Source organism: Onychomys torridus, chromosome 8 (genome assembly GCF_903995425.1).
Source record: "Onychomys torridus chromosome 8, mOncTor1.1, whole genome shotgun sequence".
Classification (NCBI taxonomy): domain Eukaryota; kingdom Metazoa; phylum Chordata; class Mammalia; order Rodentia; family Cricetidae; genus Onychomys; species Onychomys torridus.
Window position 1 is genome coordinate 71,136,600 of NC_050450.1, and position 20,455 is coordinate 71,157,054.

At 43.4% G+C, this 20,455-nt stretch overlaps 1 protein-coding gene and 1 pseudogene across 4 annotated transcripts in view; both read right to left on the minus strand.

The window, feature by feature from the left end:
• Positions 1-20,455, minus strand: part of Rffl (ring finger and FYVE like domain containing E3 ubiquitin protein ligase) — a 74,142-nt gene that overhangs the window by 49,598 nt on the left and 4,089 nt on the right. The gene's annotated exons all lie outside the window — the stretch shown is intronic.
• Positions 8,757-9,323, minus strand: LOC118589821 (annotated as a pseudogene).

Genomic DNA, 20,455 nt, shown 5'->3' on the forward strand with positions numbered 1-20,455 from the left:
GCAGGATCTCTGTGAGTTCGAGGCCAGCCTGGTCTACAAAGTGAGTTCCAGGACAGCCAGAGCTACCTAGTGAGACCCTGTCTCAAAACAAAACATCAACAACAAAAAAGCCCCAACAAACAGAAGTACACACAGACAGAATTTAGGTTTAAAAACTATGCTCCTTCATTCCCTTCCAACGAACGAGTTGTTTCATCCCACTCACCCAGTTCTTCATAACTACACAGTTCCAGAAGGACAGCCACTGTGGAGGAAGGTATTATAAATGCCCCCTGGTTTTTCTCCCAGTCAGTGTTTCCTATTCAGAAAATGGCAGTACTTAAAGACAAGCCTCCCTGCAATGTGTGTTAATTAGTCCTTTTCAAGGATAAAACATCTCTTTAGCAGCTGACAACCATTATCTCATGAACCACACTTCAGAAAATCCTTCTGTAGTTGATGATAAGCCACACAGTCTAACATAAGACAAACTTGAGGTCCACACACAGTTTCCTTTGGAAAAAGCTATGGGGTTGTTACAAAAGCTATTGGCTCCTTCTACACTGGTAAGCTTTTAGGGTGAGAAAATTCTAGGCAGTGCAGCGCGCTGGGAGTTGGTGTAAATCATACCAAGAACTACTCAGGACCAGAAACATCTTAACTTCTCAATCCACTAAGATACCATTCAGCTACGCAGGGCTATCATTCCCCTCTCTTAGATTCTGATAGCCCCACACTATCCCAGTACCTCCTTTTAGACTGGAAAAAGTAAGAGCTTATAAAAGTTATTAAATCTGAACTAATGGCTTAAGACACTTGAGATTTTTTTGAGATTATGTAAAAAATTATGAGACTACGTAGAAACAAGGAAAACAGACTGGTCATGCCATTAAGTTCTTTGAATCTTAAAACTTAAGCTACCCAAAAACTATTAATAGGGTTGTTGTTGTCTTTTTTTTAATGAGTAGTTGCAGAGTATCTATGTACATATAAAAAAAATAAATGGGCTAATGTGGTGGCTCATGTCTGTAATCCCAGCATTTGGGAGGCTGAGACAGGACATGATTTTGAGGCCAGCCTGGCTGGGTACATAGTAAGTTGCAGGCCAACATTAAATTTAGATATTCTCTCTCTCTCTCTCTCTCTCTCTCTCTCTCTCTCTCTCTCTCTTTCTCTCTCTCTCTCTCTCTCACACACACACACACACACACACACACACACACACACACACACACCCATGGAGATGGGTCAGTGGGTCAAAGTTCTTGCCGTGCAAGCTAGACAAGCTGAGCTCTACCCCTGGAGGCAGCGTACATATCTGTATTCTCAGTACTCAAAGGCAGGAATGGAAGAGCAGGCAGGATAATCAGCTAGAGAACCAACTCCCAAGAAGTTGCTGTCTGGTTTTCCCCCTCTCCCCGCCCCACACACACTGAAAATTAAAAATATAAAACTCATATATATCTCAAACATTGTTTTAGTTGGACTAAGGATATGACTTTTTTTCCCCCTTCAATAGAGCCTAATAGTACAAACAGCTATGAAAAAAATAAATATTCATTCCTCAAGATTCTTTAGACCATATAAAATTAGCGGATATGCAAAAAGGGGTCAGATGACAACATGTTCAGGGAGAAAGCTACAATGGGTACCGGGATTAAAAAAGAGACAGGGTTTCTCTATGTAGCTTTGTGCCTTTCCTGGAACTCACTTTGTAGACCAGGCTGGCCTCGAACTCACAGAGATCCACCTGGCTCTGCCTCCCGAATGCTGGGATTAAAGGCGTGCACCACCACCACCGCTCGGCTTAGTAAAAAAAAATTTTTTTTTTTTTGAGACAGTTTCGTATGTAGCACGGACAGGCTTCAAACAAATGATTGTCCTCTCTCTACTTCCTGAATGCTGAGATTGTAGGCATGCCCACCACACTCAGTACATTTCTTCTTTTTAGTAAAATTAATCTTACATCGACATCCTATTGAAAGTGAATCAATAAAACCCAAATTTCCAAAAACCAGTGGCTGTCCTAGACACTGACAAATTCTAATCCTTGGTGTGGAGGGCTTTTATTGCCCCAGCATACCTTTAAAAAAAAAAAAAAAAAAGATTTGTTTTTAATTATGCATGTGTGAGAGGGTGTATGTGTATATAAATGCCCATGGAGGCCAGAAGAGATAAAGCTACATGTGATGTGGGTGCTGGGACTCAAATTCAGGTCTTCTATAAAAGTAATAGTGCTTTTTGGCAGTGGGGAGTTCAAGACAGGGTTTCTCTGTGTAACATTCCTGGCTGTCCTGGAACTCACTGTGTAGCCCAGGCTGGCCTCGAACTCACAAAGATCCATCTGCCTCTGCCTCTCAAGTGTTGGGATAAAAGGTGTGCACCGCCACCACAACCTGACATAATAGTACTCTTAACCACTGAGCCATCTCTCCACCTATAAAAACAAGAGTACCTACTATTTAATAAAAATAATATGGGTACCACCCAAACATCTATCATCTAATCACAGAAATTAAGCAGGAAAATGAAGTAAGCTTTAGGGTCCTCAAGAATCAACTCTAGTGTGGCTTAAGAACCAAGAAGAGCACTTGGGAAAAACCAATCATTTCCATCCTGTCCCTCTGCTGCTCTGAATGAACAGAAGTGGAGGGGCGCCCCAAAATCTGAATTTTAAATCAGCTCCTCCCTCTCTAGGAGGTTTAGACATGAACCAGCCTGGAATAGTGCCTGGAGGTTACTGCTATGAACCTGAGGCATGCACAGAGTAAAACGAAGTGTTTTTTCAAAGACCATCAAGTTGAACAGTAGTCACACAGGTCCTCTTACAAACAAGAATCACACAAAATACAACTGAACTGTTCCTTATTTTCTTGGCTGTGCCATTATTTCTCTCAAGTCTCCAAAAGACAATTATTCTCACTAGTCTTAACCTGCAGTCTGGTTACACTGGGTACAGCACAAGGGACTTCATGGACTTTTATTGCTGAGAAAATTCAAGTTCACTTGACTCCACAGAACAGTCAAATGAAACAAAGGAGAATGTCTCCCCATGGGGACAGGTTGAAAGTTGAGGCTTTTGACTTCCTGATGAGGCAGTTTTCCCAGAAATCCAAACCATGGGATGCTATAGAGCTCATATGTCTTGAGAGCCCAAATGTCAACTTATCGCCACAGTATCAGCCAGTGCAGCTCACTGTAACATTTGGAAGCACAAACCTGCTGTATAAAATGGCCTCTCCTGGGAGAGAGAAGCTGTTGCCATAGCAGAGATCATTCCATCTTGGGGCCAGCAGGACCAGGCAGTCCTTTAATCTTTAACGAGCCACGTTCATGTTTAGATATAGGAACTGGCACAGCTGAGGCTCAAGCTGCTTTTCGGTTCAACAGTGCTTTCTGGCAAACGACCTCAAGCAGAATGAGGGTGTGCCACCCCAGCCTTCCCTCCCCCCACTCCCTACAGCTACCAGAATCTGTTCAATAATGTAATTGTGGGCACTTTATTATCCACCATGGTCCAATACTTCACAGCTCAGGAAAGGTATCCAGTATCAAGAGGCGAGCAACCGCCTACCTTAGCCACAGTAAAATCTAAATTCCTGTATGTCAGTAATTGAAAATGTAGCAAGCATGCAGCAAGAGAAGAAGCTGAAGCTGTCAGGACACAGTCTGAGGTCCTGATGATGGGACTGGGAGAAAGGTCGTTGTGATGTGATCAAATTGCTGTCTTGGGCAGCTCATTTCAGAACCTAGCAATGGAAATCTTGGAGCCATTTGTGGGTATAATTTTCTACCCAGGGCTATTTCTTAGCTCTCTTCCCGAGCTGCTCATACAGAAAAGGGGCAGGGAAGAAGCCCCTGTCATCAAACTCCATCACCCAAACAATCTAATGGCTACATAATGAAGTGACTATGAGGCTCTTGTCCTATTACTTGTCTTACCCCAGTAACCTTCCTCTCAGAGCAAAGTAACTCAATGCTGGACCATCTGAATTTGTAATACCTTACTATACACCTCTGCATTCTTTGCCTCCCAAAATGGCATCACCCCGCCCCCACACACACACATAGTCACACACACACACACACACACACACACACACACACACACACACACACTCTCTCACACTGTCTCTCCAACCCCACCCAATACACACACCCTGTCTCATTAAGTCAAACTTCCTAAACTTTCACTCTGGTTTCCACTAAAAATCCAAAAGCCTGAGTTACCTTTGTTCACATCTCCAAGTCTAGAGGGCCTTTGCCAACACATACTTCATCTTTAAGAGTGACTTCAGGCCAGGGAGACATAGTGACCTACTCTCCTACAGTTAACCATCAAACTGACTTCTGTGGGCTGTGAAAATAAAAAGATACGACGGCACAGCTTGAATGTCTCATCAAAGTAACCAAAGTACCGGAAAAGGGAGAGAAGACAGAAGGAATGATTTCAAAACAAAGACTGAGCTGTACATTTTGGGAGCATTAAGAAAACACTCCATCTGACTAAGCAGCTGAGAAGACAAATACCCAAAGGACTGCACATTCTCTGAAGATGACGGGACTCACAGTCCCCACCTCCCCGAGGTTCAGCAAGAGAGCTCATCACAAATGAGACTTGCATTATTTATAATAAGGAAAAAACACAGCCTAACATCCAGGTTCTATTGATTTATAAGCAAATAAAGCTACAGCCTTATTTCAACTCAAGCCCATATAACAAGGAATAAAACTTATCTTCTTTGGGTCCTTAAAGGTAGGGAAGGAAAGATGGGGAGAAGGTGATAAATGGTTGCTAAACTACAGTTAGACAGGAGCAAGAGGGATGGTGACTGGACACAACGATGACATAATATACTATGTACTTCCAAAAGCTGGAGAGTTTGATCCTGTTTTCCATAAAGAAATGACAAATGTTTGCGAAGACAGATATGACAGAAAACATTACACAGTGTATACATTTTGAAACAGCACAAGGCACTCCATAAATATGTACAATTTTATGATTAGGTCTAGTTTAAAAGATAAATTTAAAACTGGAATCATTCTAAAAAGGGACCTCTCCCACCCCTTGTATAACAGGACATGAGTTACAGCAAGAAAGCTTACCCTCTAACAATGCTTTTTAAACTTTACAAGGAAAACTGTCATCTAATATACTAGCCATCAGGAGAAAACACTGTGACTGGTAGGTGAGAACGCATGCAGACATGGAGCTTATGATGGTCACACTGACACACACATACACATACAAAAGCAGAGAGACATGTAATTAACAAATCTACAACTATTTCAGTTACTTCTGGCAGAGGTGGAAGTCGGCCTTCTATGTGCAATTTGTGCTACTGCAGTATTCCTAAATAAGCAATTCAAATCACTTGACCTTAAGGTTTCTAAAACTACTTGACAAAGAAAACAATTTGAACTGTTTTTATTTGTAGCCAAATTTTGAGGGTATATTCACAGAGGCAGATAGATTTTTAAGAAGTTACCAGACACTTGCAGCCTGGGATGTACGCTCACAGGCAGCACTGTGCTAACAACAGCAAGAGAATGAGCAAGTCTCGGTTCCAACTCTCAGCACACAGCAGCAGGTTCTACAGTGAGCCATCAGACTTCCGCCACAGTGCACAGAGGCAGAATCATAAGGAGGGCTAAAAACACACAACTCAAAACCTGTCTTTGTTGGCCAAGTCAATTTACCTAGCAATCTGATGAATTTAAAAAACAAATGGCCCTGGGGCTAGGAATACAACAATGGCAGGAAGTTTGCCCAGGTTGTAGGAGTTCAAACAAACAGAAAAAAAAAAAAAAAAAAAAAACCCACCAAAACAAAAGGTTGGAGGCCAGCCTGGGCAATACAACAAAACCATACTTGAAAACAATAAAGAAAAAGAAATCTGACCACACACTCACCATAAGGCCCACCAACTGCATTCCTGGGCACTTAACCCAGTGAAATTAAAACTTGTAACCAGGGCCTGTGAACCTGCCAACCTGAGTTTTATACCTGGAACCCACAAGGTAGAAAGAGAACCAAGGCCAGCCAAGTTGTCCTCTGACCTCCGTACCTACACCATGTACAGCACATGCCTATACACAAGAAAATAAATGTAATAAAAGATAAAACTTGTGTCCATATACACACCTACAGCACATGAATATTTACAATAGCTTTATCTGTAACAGCCCCAAAGTGGTAGCAACCAACAGGTGAATGGCCAATGCTGCTCAGCAAGGAAGAACAGACTATTACTACATGCAACTGAGATGACGTGTGTTATGCTAAGGGAAAAATGCAGTTTCAAAAAGTCACATATTCTCAAAAATCCATTTCCCAAATGACAAAGATGATAGAGATTACTATTTGCCAAGAATCAGTGGTGGAGACAGAAGGATGTGTGAGACTCTAAAGAGGGTACCACAAAGAAGGTGTGTGTGTGTGTGTGTGTGTACACCATATCAATTTCCTGGTTTGATGGTGGTTAAACAAATGTAACCATTGGGGAAAGCTGGATGAAGGATGCATGATGTCTTAGGGTTATAATTGCTATGATGAAACACTATGACCAAAAACAAGTTGGGGAGGAAAGAGATTATTTGGCTTACACTTCCATATCACTGTTCATCATTCAAGGAAGTCAAGACAGGAACTCAAACGAGGCAGGAGCTGATGCAGAGGCCATGGACCTGTGCTGCTTAAAGGCTTGGTCATCACAGCTTGCCCAGCCTGCTTCCTTATAGAATCCAGGTGTGGTTAGCAGACAGGCTGCCTCATGCATGGGGTAGTGCAATCAGTTGCTGCAAACAGGTTTACTGACTCTGGTAAGTGAGCTCATGGCATGTCTACAGTGTGAGACTGACCTTCACACTGTGGGTAGTTGCTACCCAGCAGGGCCTTTCACATACGAGATGGAGGGTAGGAAAAAGATAATGACGGCATTTCTATTTCCTGTGATGCTCTCTCCTTGAGTCATGTTACACTTTTCTATGTGACCAGTGCCTTTTAGCAAAATATCTCACTAATATCACCTCCAATGTACAAGCCCATCAACATAGCTCATGTAGGATTCCATCCATGAGGAAGGCAAGATGTAAAGAAACAAGAATATGTGTTCAAAAAAAGAAAAGAAAAATGATCTGAAAACCCTTAGATATTTAGCTTTTCAGGGTGGCTGATTCATACATTTAAAATTTTAGGATTAGGAATAAATGGTAAGACAATTCTTTAGTACTAACAAAAAGTAAGCTAGGAAAATAAAGAACAAATATGTCATTTTTAAGCAGCATTCCACAGAAGGCGGCCCATGTCTCAAAAGAAGTTTTAAGTCCACACACATTATATGAAATGGAATCTATCTGTGAAGGCCTAGTCTTAAAAGTATGTGTAAAGCCGAGCAGTGGTGGTGCACGCCTTTAATCCCAGCACTCGGGAGGCAGAGCCAGGTGGATCTCTGTGAGTTCGAGGCAAGCCTGGGCTACCAAATGAGTTCCAGGAAAGGCACAAAGCTACATAGAGAAACCCTGTCTCGAAAAACCAAAAAATAAAAATAAAAAAAGTATGTGTATTAGATGAGCTGCAAGGGTAGGCAGCAGTGGCAGCCTAGTGCTGAGGACTCAACTGTTGTGGAATGTTGTTTCTTTTTCTTTCTTTCTTTTTTTCCCGAGACAGGATTTCTCTGTGTAGTTTTGTGCCTTTCCTGGAACTCACTCTGTAGTCCGGTCAGCCTCAAACTCAGAGATCCGCCTGCCTCTGCCTCCCAAGTGCTGGGATTAAAGGTGTGCACCACCACTGCCTGGCAGAATATTATTTTAAGACATGCTGTGGAACGTTTGTTTTAATGATGTAAAGATGTGCTGCATTCTTTTATGTTGCATTTGTTTAGCTCTGTGAAGCTGTGTTACTTTCCTGTCTAAAACACCTGATTGGGCCGGGCAGCAATGGCGTACTCCTTTAATCCCAACACTCAGGAGGCAGACCTAGGTGGATCTCTGTGAGTTCCTAGTCTACAGAGCGAGATCCAGGACAGGCACTAAAACTACACAGATAAACCCTGCCTTGAAGAAAAAAAAGAGAGAGAGAGACAGACAACACATGATTGGTCCAGTAACAGCCAATAGCCAGGCAGGAGAAAGAATAGGCAGGCTGGCAGGCAGAGAGAATAAATAGGAGAAATGTGGGAAGAGAAGATCAAGGAGCAAGAAAGGGAGATCGAGGAGTAAGAAAAGAAGGGAAAAAAAGAAATAACAAAAAAGAACAAGGTAAAACCCAGAGGCAAAAGGTAGATGGGATAACTTAAGAAAAGCTGACTGGGGTTGGGGATTTAGCTCAGTGGTAGAGCGCTTGCCTAGCAAGCGCAAGGCCCTGGGTTCGATCCTCAGCTCCAATAAATAAATAAATAAATAAATAAATAAACAAACAAATAAAGTAAATAAAGTAAGTAAGTAAGTAAGTAAGTAAGAAAAGCTGACTAGAAGAAGAATCAAGCCACTAAGGCTGGGCATTTATAAGTAAGAAAAAGATTCCTTATGATTTTTTGGGAGCTAGGTGGCGGTCCACAAAGACCAAAGAACAAAGAGCCAAAAAAGTAAACAACCAACTATACTCAACTACTATACTCAGTTGGTTCAATCTGTTTGTTTGTTTGTTTGTTTGTTTGTTTGTTTTGGAGGGGTAAGAGGCTTTATTCTTTTGGCAGATGTTCTCAGTCATTATAGATACTGCTGCACTGTTAATAAAAAAATATATGCTTCTCTATAAAGCATTAAAAAAAAAAAAAATCCAAGGATGAGATGGCTGAGGTCTCAGCTCAAGTATCTCCAAATACATGTCGTCCATTCCCTGACTGTCCCCTGTGTTATTTCTTGGTTGTTTTCCAAATCAATGCCATTCTCTGTTTGTGAGCTTCTGTGGTGCAAGCTTTTTTATAGGGTCAGATTTCCTCAGAGCCAAATCCTGGGACCCACATGTTCCACTGGCGCTCTGGATGCAGCTGGACATCTTTCACATCTAGGGTGCTGGACTTTCAATGCCGAGCAAGCTGGCAGGCCGCTGTCACCACACTCTCAATGAAATCATCGGCATTCTGCAGCAGCATCTCCTCCACATCTTCATCCAGCTGCTCATTAGGATCCACTTCTCTGACGAAGTCTTGTAATTTCTTCTTGGTCAATACCTGATTGTTTTCAGGGTTAAGACGGCTGCCTGTCCCAGGAGTGCCTGGTATCTTTACCACAGTGGTGCTATTAGCCATGGAGCCTTGTAGAGGAGTGCTGGCTGCCTCTGGTTTTATAGATGAGAAATTGGAGAGGTTGATTAGGGCTGAGGGGCCAAACTGGTTCATAATCTGCCAAACTTTGGACTTGAGCTCATAGAGCTTATCAAGATCCTGCTTCTTTTTGGAGCTGTGAGGACCAAGGCCAATCAAAGGCAGCAGCGTATATCTCCCCATGATATGGGGAGACTGCCCCAATGAAGCTTTCATCTCAGCAGCCAGACAGACTGCGTGGCCCAGATGGTTCAGTTTTAATGTTGGTGGCCTTGGGGTCTGCTCTGGGTACTTGCTCATCTGAGGAACCCAGGTCAGAGCATCTGACATCTGCTGGATGGCCAGGAGGGCTAAAAGGGTTAATGTGATAAAATTCCTGGCACATGCTGTGTGTTTCATTTTGTTCTGTTTGGGTTTTGCAGTACAGAAAGGAACCCACAGTGCCTCAGATATGCTAGAGAAGTGCCCTACTGTGGAGCACTGAGTTGGCACGTCTCATTCAAATAAAATACACCACAAAGAGGCATATTCCACACAGCAAGAGAAACTCCAGTCTTTTGATCACCCTTACACAAAGTTTTAGGCAAGAATAAACCTTTCAGGCTGATCTCTGAGTTTGAGGCCAGCCTGGTCTACAGAGAAAGTTCCAGGACAGCCAGAGTTAGACAGAGAACCCTTATCTTGGGGAGAGGGGAGGCTTTCTCCTAACACCTACTTTAGAAAACATACAACTTCATTCAGAAAATGATCATCTTTCACAATGGAATGAGTAAAATAAACCCTGCTGAACACACCAACCTTCCCAAGCTCCTCGAGTCAACATATGATTCCAATAGGAAGGAGGCTGTTTATAGAGACAGTTTTATTACATCTGTCACCAAAGGAAATGTGACACTCAAGACATCACAGGGCAAGCAGAGAGACTTTTAAAGCCATCTACACCCTTATTCATGGGCCTTTTCTAATGGAAGTTATACTAGCCAAGGCCCACTGTAAGATGGCTCACAACCCACAGCTAGCTATCCAACCAACTAGTCATCAACAGGAAAGAAAGGCCTAAGGTCAAGAGCGGTCCCATAAAGCACTCTTCCTTAGTTGGAGATGCTGTGAGAAAGCCACCTGACAGGAATTACCTGGACAAGAGTAATACCTTTCTCCCCTTTGTAACTTCATCTATTCAGGGGGGAAAAACAAACAAAGAAACAAACAAAAACAAAACAAAACAAACAAACAAACAAAAAACAGAGACATTGGGATCAGAAACACAAACTCTTTCCAAAGTGTTAAGCAATATTCGTACAAAGGCCCCAGCGTGGCCTGAAGTCTAGACAGCTGTGTCAGAAGCCACAGACACCGCATTTTCAAACCAGCTCTGCTTCTGAACAACTGAAACCATCTCCATGCAAAGTCCAGACACAGGAAGCCATGTTCCTTGCAAACATCCAAACAGCTTCATTATTGTTTAACTACCCAAATGCTCCAATAGTCTTTCGAGTTCAAAATCTCATACAACTAAACAATCAGTCAAACCGGAATGAAAAGCATACACAAGAGAGTTTTCTTTACCCAGCCCCAAACAGACACCAATTTGGACATTACAGCCATACAATGACTAACACTTCTTCCCACAATTCTTACAGCTGGAAAGCAGCACAGATGAAGTGCCTCAGACTATACACCTCAAAATTTCATTTTCTAGTCTCTGTCTTTCAGTGTCTTTGTTGGTGGTGAGTTACACATGACAGGCCAAGAAGTTAGAAATGAAAGTACTTGGTCAAAAGAGCTGACTAGCTTCCTGATACAGTTCTACAATTTACTCTTTTTTCAAATAGTTTTTTTTTTTTTGGAGCTGAGGATTGAACCCAGGGCCTTGCGCTTGAGCGCTCTACCACTGAGCTAAATCCCCAACCCTACAATTTACTCTTAAATACATCAAAGGTAATTAATGTCCCTCACCTAACTCTCACATTGCATTTTATGGTTCTGACCTAGGAATTCCCCAAGTGATAGAACATCTCTCCTCAGAAAGGAAAAGGAGTCTTGATTGGTTGCTACAGTTACAGGTATCACTAGAGAGAAAATGTCAGACCCACAGCATCAAATTCTTCAGATATCCTCAGAACCACCTACAATGCTATTCAAAGTGTGCGCAAGACTCATCAAGAGAGAGAGAAAATCATGTAAACACTTAAGATATTTTCACAGCACTCTGACACTGTTGTGACATTCAAGCCCTTGGTTTTTCTGTTCATTTTTCCTCTTATAATTTACAAAAACATTGTTTGGCAACAGATGAGGGTCAGGGTAGGGAGGACCCTTTACAAAGCTGGTCCTTCACCACAGTTTAGGATATGCTAACTTTTTTTTTCCCTCTCCCCCCCCCCCCAACACCATTTTTGTTGTTGTTCTTTTTACTTTGTGTCTGGATGTTTTGCCTGCATGTATGTCTGTGCACCACATGCATGTCTGGTGCCGAAAGAGGGCTTCAGATGCTCTGGAACTGAAGTGACAGAGGATTGTGAGCTGCCCTGTGAGTGCTGGGAACCGAGATGAGATCCCTCTGGAGCAACAATTGCTGCCAATCTCTGAGCCACGTCTCCAGCCCCATGCGCTAACTCCCACCACTAAGTGCCAGCTGGTCATTGCTGTTATCACGGAATCAAAGCGCCCTTGCTCTCACAGCCTCATGGCTTGTGATGTACAGCACAGAAGGCAGGAAGAAAGCAGGCTGCTGTAGTATCAGCTGCTGTAGTATCAGGAAATAGCCCCCATCATCAGGAGACAGCAGACCCAACTCCAGCCCCTTGTTTCTCTGTGCCCTCACTCTCTCCTCTATAAAGACATCAGCACTTACCAACCTTTTTATTTTGAACATGTGAGGGTTTTTTTTCCCCCTCACAGATATACCTTCTTCAAGTGGGGACTAGAGATTAGCTGTATTAGACAGAATGCTACCAACTCACTTCCATGCACCTAGATTCCATAGGCCTGGGCTAGAAACAAGGAATCTATCTGTTTAGGGTCTCAGTATGTGATTCTAGCTAGCCCTGAACTCAGAGATCTGCCTGCCTCCACCTCCTGAGTGTGCTGGGATCAAAGGTGTGTACCACTACATGGGGCTGGAATCTGCATTTAAAGAAGATTTAATGAAAACTAAAATTTGAGATACATAACCTCACTAAGCTCTAGGAGAAAAAAAACCAAACACACAATGTTAGCCAGACAGTGGTGGTGCACGTCTTTAATCCCAGCACTCAGGAGGAGAGGCAAGTGGATCTCTGTGAGTTCCAAGCCAGCAGGGTCTACAAAGGGAGTTCCAGGACCTCCAGAGCTACACAGTGAAACCCTGTCTCAAAAAACAAAAACAAAACAAACAAAAAAGGCGCAATGTCTGTGCTATCTCCGATAAAGATGTTATAGTCAGCATATTAAATAGTACACAAAGTATGTTTTACTACTTTCATATTTTAAAGTATGTTGTAGTAGCAAATTCCACTCCAGCCTGCCCCCCTTTTCAAAAGTGATGCTTGATTGGGGGAGTTAAATACACAGCTGTAATCTCAGTTCTTGGGAGTCTAAGGAAGGACAATGGAGAGTTAGAAGGCCAGCCCTAGTGAGACCTGGCCTCAAAAACAAACATTTAGCTACATGTCACAGCATCAAAGCCTGACTTGACATGATATTCACAACTCTTTAAATTTGTCCTACTTTCCCTCAGAACCAGAAGAGGGGTGTGTGTGTGTGTGTCTGTGCACACGTGCACATACATTCAATACTGCTGGGAACCAAATCCAGGGTTTCCCATGTGCTAAGGCTAAGTGCTCTCCCTCTAAATTAAACCCAAGTTCTAGAGGCTTTTTTCTCCTTAAGAAATTTCATTTTATTTATTTATTCAATGTGAATGTTTTACCTACATGTATGTATGTGTACCACATGCATGCCTAGGTTGGTTGTGAGCTACCACGTAGGCACTGAGAACAGCAAGTGCTCTTAACCACTGAGCCAGCTCTCCAGTCCCTGTACATTTTTTTAAAGTATTTGTATTTCTAAAAATATTTTCACTTTTGATACTGGTTTTAGAAGTTTAAGGCAGGTGTGGTGGTGTGCATCTGTAACCAAAGCACATGGGAGGCGAACTTGGAGGAGAGCAAACAGGAGGAGCTACAAATTCAAGGCCATCCTGGTCTACAGCAAAACACAATGTGGAGTTATAGGGAGAAAGAGGGAGGAGTGGAGGGAAAAGGGGAGAGGGGGGAGCAGAGAAGAGAGAGAAAAATTCCCTCAGACACTGTCAAGGGCCGACTTAGGAGTCTGGTGAAAACCGTCTGAGGGTATAGACAGTGCACTGAGGTAACTGCTTGGCTCAGTCACCACTGCACTGGTCTATACCGGTGTCAGCACCACCACATCACTGGGGAACACTGAGCTGGGCCTGTCACCAGGAGTGTTGAGTCCAACCCTATGACCAAAGGTGACCAGAGAAAGTAGAGGGCCTTTTGTCAAGGTCTCTAGAACTATTCTGCCTCCCCTCTTCCCACCCACTTAGTAAACGCCTGGGCTCTGACACAGACTACCACAGCTCTCCCACAGGTTGGATGATAGTGTTGCCCGAAGTGCAGAATTAGAGGTGGGCAAAGTTTCTCTCTCTCTCTCTCTCTCTCTCTCTCTCTCTCTTTTGGTTTTTCGAGACAGGGTTTGTCTTAGGGTTTCTTTCTTTCTTTCTTTCTTTCTTTCTTTCTTTCTTTCTTTCTTTCTTTCTTTTTCAAAGATTTATTTATTTAGTATACAGAAGAGGGCACCAGATCTCATTACAGATGGTTGTGAGCCACCATGTGGTTGCTGGGAATTGAACTCAGGACCTCTGGAAGAACAGTCAGTGCTCTTAACCTCTGAGCCATCTCTCCAGCCCGTCTTAGGGTTTCTACTGCTGTGAAGAGACACCATGACCATGGCAACTCTTCTAAAGGAAAACATTTAATTGGGGTGGCTCACTTACAGTTCTGAGGTTAGTCCATTATCATCATGGCAAGGAGCATAGTGGTGTGCAGGCAGACATGGTGCCAGAGAGGAGCTGAGAGTTCTTACAACTTGACTCACAGGCAACAGGAAGTGGTCTGAGAGTCACACTGAGCAAAGCTTGAGCAAAAGGGACCTCAAAGCCCGCCCCAACAGTAACAAACTTACTCCAACAAGGCCACACCTCCTAATAATGCCACTCCCCTTGGGAGGCCATTTTCTTTCAAACCACCACAGGGTTTCTCTGTGTAGCCCTAGCTGTCCTAGAAATTGCTCTGTAGACCAGGCCAGCCTCAAATGCACAGAGATCTACCTGCCTCTGCCTCCTGAGTGCTTCTGGGATCAAAAGTGTGAGCTACCACTGCCTGGCAGATTTTCTTTCCCACTCCCTTGCACATATATATATTGCCTCTCTATTCCAATAAAAATCCACACTGTCCAAACAATGGCTACATATCTGCAAAAACCAGAGAACTACACTAAACCATTCCACAGAACAGCTGGACTTCTACTGGCCCACCTGTTGGAGCACTAGAAGATACTGCTCTTTCGCCAAGTGGGTGCATTCACCCAGCATTTTCAAATACAGCTTATGGTCTAGTTCCATGGTTGAGAGAGGCTACAACCCAACCTAACTGACTCAAGACCTGGGGGAGCCTGGAAACCAACGGACGGAGGATGAGGCAATGGTTATTTCCAAAGCAGGTATCTTAGTCTTAGTCATGACTGAGTAAAAGGGGAAGAAAAATAGGGGGTGGAGGACACATTTTATGATACAGTGTGTTGACTCATATTGTCACTAGGTCAGTATGTTCGAGAGATCATCCCAAGCCTGGAAAGTTTCCAAAACAAATGAAGTAGAACAAGAAAGCGGGGTGGGGGAGGGGTGGGGGGAAAGGCTCTTTCTTTTCTTTCAAATCTATTAACATAACCCAACAAATAAACAATGGTGGATAGACTACTAATGAACTACCCTTGACCACTCAGGGGCCAGCAGAGCCTCTAGCTGGCTTGACTTCTGGACACCTGTAGGGATGTGGATGGCTAGGCAGCAATTCCTTAAGGAGGATCCAGACAGTCACAATGCTCGAGCAAACCCTACTGGTTCAAATGGGGGTGATTCCCCTCCTCTTGGAGGGAGCCAGGTTCTGAGTGGTAGGATCAACTAGTCCCGAGGGCTCCACATCCCAGAGGCCATGTCTTCCCTTGCCAGGGTAGTCGAGGGTGAATGTTAAACTAGGAGACAACGAGGTTAGCAGCCAGCCTGACAAAGTCAAGTAACACCCATCCAGTGAAAGCCAAAATTCACAGCTACCAGGCTGCGGCAGGGCAGTCACCTGAACCCACAAGGTGGAGACCAGCCAGGCAGCATCATAAAGCCTAGGCTCCGCCCCAACCTCCTCCAAAACTTCCACTGTGCTCATCTGGAAAGGCTGCTGAGGCAGCAGAAAAGCTGTGCTGTCACCTTTACATAGGAGGGCAATAGAGAAATGACCAGACCAAGGTCACTTTTCAATTCTAATAAATGAAGTAAATAAAGGTTGGCGCCTTAGCACAGATAAAAACCCATGTAGGTCATAGCCACGATAGCAGCCTGATGGGACTCTCCTTAGGAACCCCGTAGGAAATTAAGTGAGGATTAGAATAATTAAATGTAAAGCCTCCTTGAGAGCAAGCTCAGTTGCCGAACACTCAAAGCCATTTCTGTGAAACATACAGGAAAATTATGAAAGGATTTACCGGGCTTCACAGCCTTCCCACTTCCCCATCAACTTTACAAGTGCTATGATCTGAAAGGAACAGCCCGACCCTTCGGGGAGAGAATTAAATACTGCGGCTTATCAGAGAGAACCACTCCCGTCTTCAGGCCGGGAGACAGTCCTGTACTCATGTAACTGTGATATACTTAAGAGTTTCCAAAAATTACACACATTTCCTCAAAAGAGATGTAGGAAAAAATATAATCACGGGGTAAAAGGCCAAACCTTGTCTCTGCTGAATGCTCAAATAGCCAATTATGTGTCTTAATACATTAATTCTATACAGAGAAGGAGACTATTACAGGCAAGTTGAATAAGACATCTTTAAAAATGTACCCTGGGGCCTAAGTCCATTCAACTGACAGTAAAATCACCCTCAAAAAAGCAGTTTTATGCAACATCTAGTATTTTAATTTTCCAGCTGCCAACAGGAATGTATAAAGGAGCAGAAATTAAACTAATTATGTCAGTGCTCAGTGAACAAAACTTTAATTGTATTACACACTAGACAACTACTGAACAATACAAAGGCCCTTAAGGGTAGGGACTTCTACAGAATATAAATGATTCCCAGTCAATATGACAGAAATTAGTCTGTTTAGGCAGTGAACAGATTCATAGGTCACATGCAAAAATTCAGCTGATATGATAATCCAATATAAAAAAACATATACATCGTGTGAGGGGGGACATAGTCTCCAATGGTTCTAATCACCCATGATTTCCATATGCTGTATCATTAGTAGGCCCTTGCAGCCTGCATTGTACTAATCAGCTTCTTTAACACCCTACCCACAAAAGAGCCTATTCATTTCCCTGGGAGACAGGTGTTAGCAAACCAGCAGTGGCATTCTGCCTCTAGTTCCAGGAGCCCAGCCTGTAATCATCACGGCAGGATCAGCAAGTTGAAAGGAAGGGCGGCCTGGAAGAAGGAAGAGCAGGGGAGGGAAGGACAAAGACCCAGAGAAAGGGAAACATGGGAACAAATGAACGCCAGGCACTACTGAACAGGGCCACCCTCAAAGCCTGCTAGCCTAATTTGAGTTTCTGGGCTACTGTCCAAATATACCAAGCAGAATTTGGATAATGTTATTAATTTATTACTGCAGGTAGTAATTCTGGGCACATGCCAACACTCCACTATTTCCAGAAAAAAATTTTTTTTAAAGTGTTGCTAATTGTCCTGTGGTTTCATTTTACTCTCTGGTTCTTTTCTTCTTTCTTTTTTTTTTTTTTTTTTTTTTTTGGTTTTTCAAAACAGTTTCATTGTGTAGCCTTGGCAGTCCTGGAACTAGGTCTGAAGACCAGGCTGTCCTCGAACTCACAGAGATCAGCCTGCCTCTGCCTCCTGAGTGCTGGGATTAAAGGTGTGCCGCCGCCGCCACAGCCACCACCACCACCACCACCCAGCTAGTCTCTAGTTCTTTAGTCCTTGCTCCTCTGTATACTTTCTAGAAGAGCTACCCCCGGGTTTTGTTCAAACAAAGACGTAAGAGGCAGGCTGGATTTTAACAGGTACCTTAGCTAGCTAGGCATGATGTGCTTTTGTAATCCCAGGTAATGGAGAGGCTGAGGCAAGAGAATGACAAGTTCAAAACCAGCCTGGACAACTATCTCAAACTGATGATGATAACTACCTTAGTTAGGGTTACTACTGCTGTGAGGAAAGCCATAACCAGAAGCAACTTGGGGAAGAAAGGATATATTTCACTCACAGCTCCATTTAACAGTTCATCATCAAAAGCAGTGAGGGCAGGAACTCAAGGAAGGCAGGAACCTGGAGGTAGGAACTGAAGCAGAGGCTATGGAGGGGTGATGCTTACTGGCTTGCTCCTCATGGCTTACTCAGCCAGCTTTCTCACAGAACCCAGGACGACCAGCCCAGGAGGATCCCCACCCACAAAAGGCTGGGCTCTCCACCATGAATCACTAATACAGAAAATGCCCTATAGGCTTGCCTACAGCCTGATCCTAGGGAAACATTTTCTCAATTGAGGTTCCTTCCTCCCAGATGACTTTAGCTGGGGTCAAGTTGACATAAAACTAGCCAGTACAATGAGTGATGATGATGGCAGCTCAGCAATTAAGTGCACTTGTTGCTCTTACAGAGGACCCAAGTTTGGTTCCTAGCACCCACATGATGGCTTACAACCATCTGTAACTCCAGCTCCTGGAGATCTCACACCTTCTTCTGACCTGCATGGGCACCAGACATGCACATGGTGCACAGACGTACATGCAGACACAATACTCGTCACATAAAGTAAATAAATCTAAAATGTATATATAAGTAAATAAGTAAAAAGGGTTAGAGATGAAGCTCAGTGGAACAGCACTTGCCTACCATGTTTGAGGCCTTAGGTTGAAGCTCCAGGTACTCCAGGTACCCCTAGGAGGCAGAGGCACAAGAACTGAATTCTAGGCCAGCCTGCGTTATACAGTGAGATGCTGTCTGTCTGACACACACACACACACACACACACACACACACACACACACACAAATATGTTACTGCAAAGCTAAGCACAGTGTAATCCCAGCATTTATGAGGAAAACCAAAGCAAGAAGGATCAACAGAGACCAGGCAAGGTATAGTGGTGCACATCTTTAATCTCAGCACTAAGAAGGCAGTGGCAGGTGGAATGCGTGGGAGCAGCCTGGTCTACACAGCAAATTCTAGGCTAGGCCAGGGCTACATGCAGTGACTTCCTCAAAGCAAACAACAAAAGCCATTCTGGTCCACATAGCAAAACCTTATGACCTACACTTTGAAACCATCTTTCCAAACCCAAAGGCTCTCCAACTGCTTCTGGCACACAGTCTAGTGTGCAATGCACTGGTGCAGTCAGTGCACGGATACAGACCTATGTATCAATGACATAAACCTATATAAATGTGTAACAAGAAGATAGTTTTATCAGCTGCATGAAATCCTACAGAACTTTGAAACTGGGGTTCACTTCTCTGTTTGCTTAACATTTTAAAACCTGAAATGGAACACAATGGATTCTCAAGGAATGGCTGCCTTCTGGGACCTTCTTACAATCAACAAGCTGTAAGGCTGAAATCAACACTAAACATAATGTCCCTTTGATACCTCAGGAGACTTCAGGATCTCCCAAAGCCACTGGGTGTTGCACGTGGCCTTATAATAAAAAAAACCCGGGTTGGGGATTTAGCTCAGTGGTAGAGTGCTTGCCTAGCAAGCGCAAGGCCCTGGGTTCGATCCTCAGCTCCACAAAAAATAAAATAAAAATAAAAGAACCCGGAGCCAGATATTGGGGTAAAAGCTGAAAGATCAGAGAGACAAAGGAACAAGCCACTAGAGAAACTTCTCACCACTACTGAATCCTCAGGCTGAATGGAAGGCAAGATCCTATCTTCATGAATCCTCTGACGGAAAGCCTCTGAGTCCTCAGCCAAAAGGCACTAACTAGTTAGTTCCTGTCTCCTCAGGTCTTATAGACCTTTCTCTGCCCAGCCATTTCACTTCCTTCCTAGTGCTGGGATTGATGGCATGTGTGCTTCCAAATACTGGTAGCAAAGGCTTGAGCTCTCAAGTGCTTGGATTAAAGGTGTGTGACTCCCAAGTACTGTGATTAAAGGCATGTGCCACCACTGCCTGGCTCTGTTTCTCTCCTAGACTGAATCAATCTCATATAGTCCAGACAGATCTCTGCCTTGTGCTGGAGTGCTAGGATTAAAGGTGTGTGCCACCACTGCCTGGCCTCTATGTTGAATCTAGTGGCTGGCTCTGTCCTCTGATCCTTAGGCAAGCTTTATTTGATAGACAATATATCACCACAACTGGGTCAACATTCACTGCTATGAACTAGTCATTGTACTGGCAAAACCAAAAACAAAAAGATGCATTTTAAGAAGGTAGAGTAATCCAATGAGATAAAACTAAAGGGACATTTAAATGAGCCACCTCAATACACAAAGAGAAAAAAAAAATACAAAGAGCATATTTCCTCTTTTAATGTTCATATGCATACTTTCCATCTTTTAATCCATAGAACAATCCCATCAGATACTTTCATTTTTTAGATTAAGAAAATAAAGCTCAGGGCTGGAGAAATGGCTCAGCAGGTAAGAGCACTGGCTGCTCTTCCAGAGGACCTAGGTTCAATTCACAGCACCTACATGGCAGCTCACACTGTCTATAACTCCTGTCCCAGTAGATCTGACTTCCTCACACAGACATACAGATCAAACACTAAGGCATATAACATTTTAAAAAATTTTTAAAAAGAGAAAGAAAATAAAGCTCAGAGGTTCAGTAATTTCCCTAAACAGCCATGAAATGAACAGCCATTTCTTAAACCCAAGTTTGATTCCTTCGTGTATCTAGTGCCTAATGCCGTTTTAACTAAGCTTCTTCCAGGCTTGAGTAACTTTTCTTCTTCCCAGGAACTCAGCACAGTAACC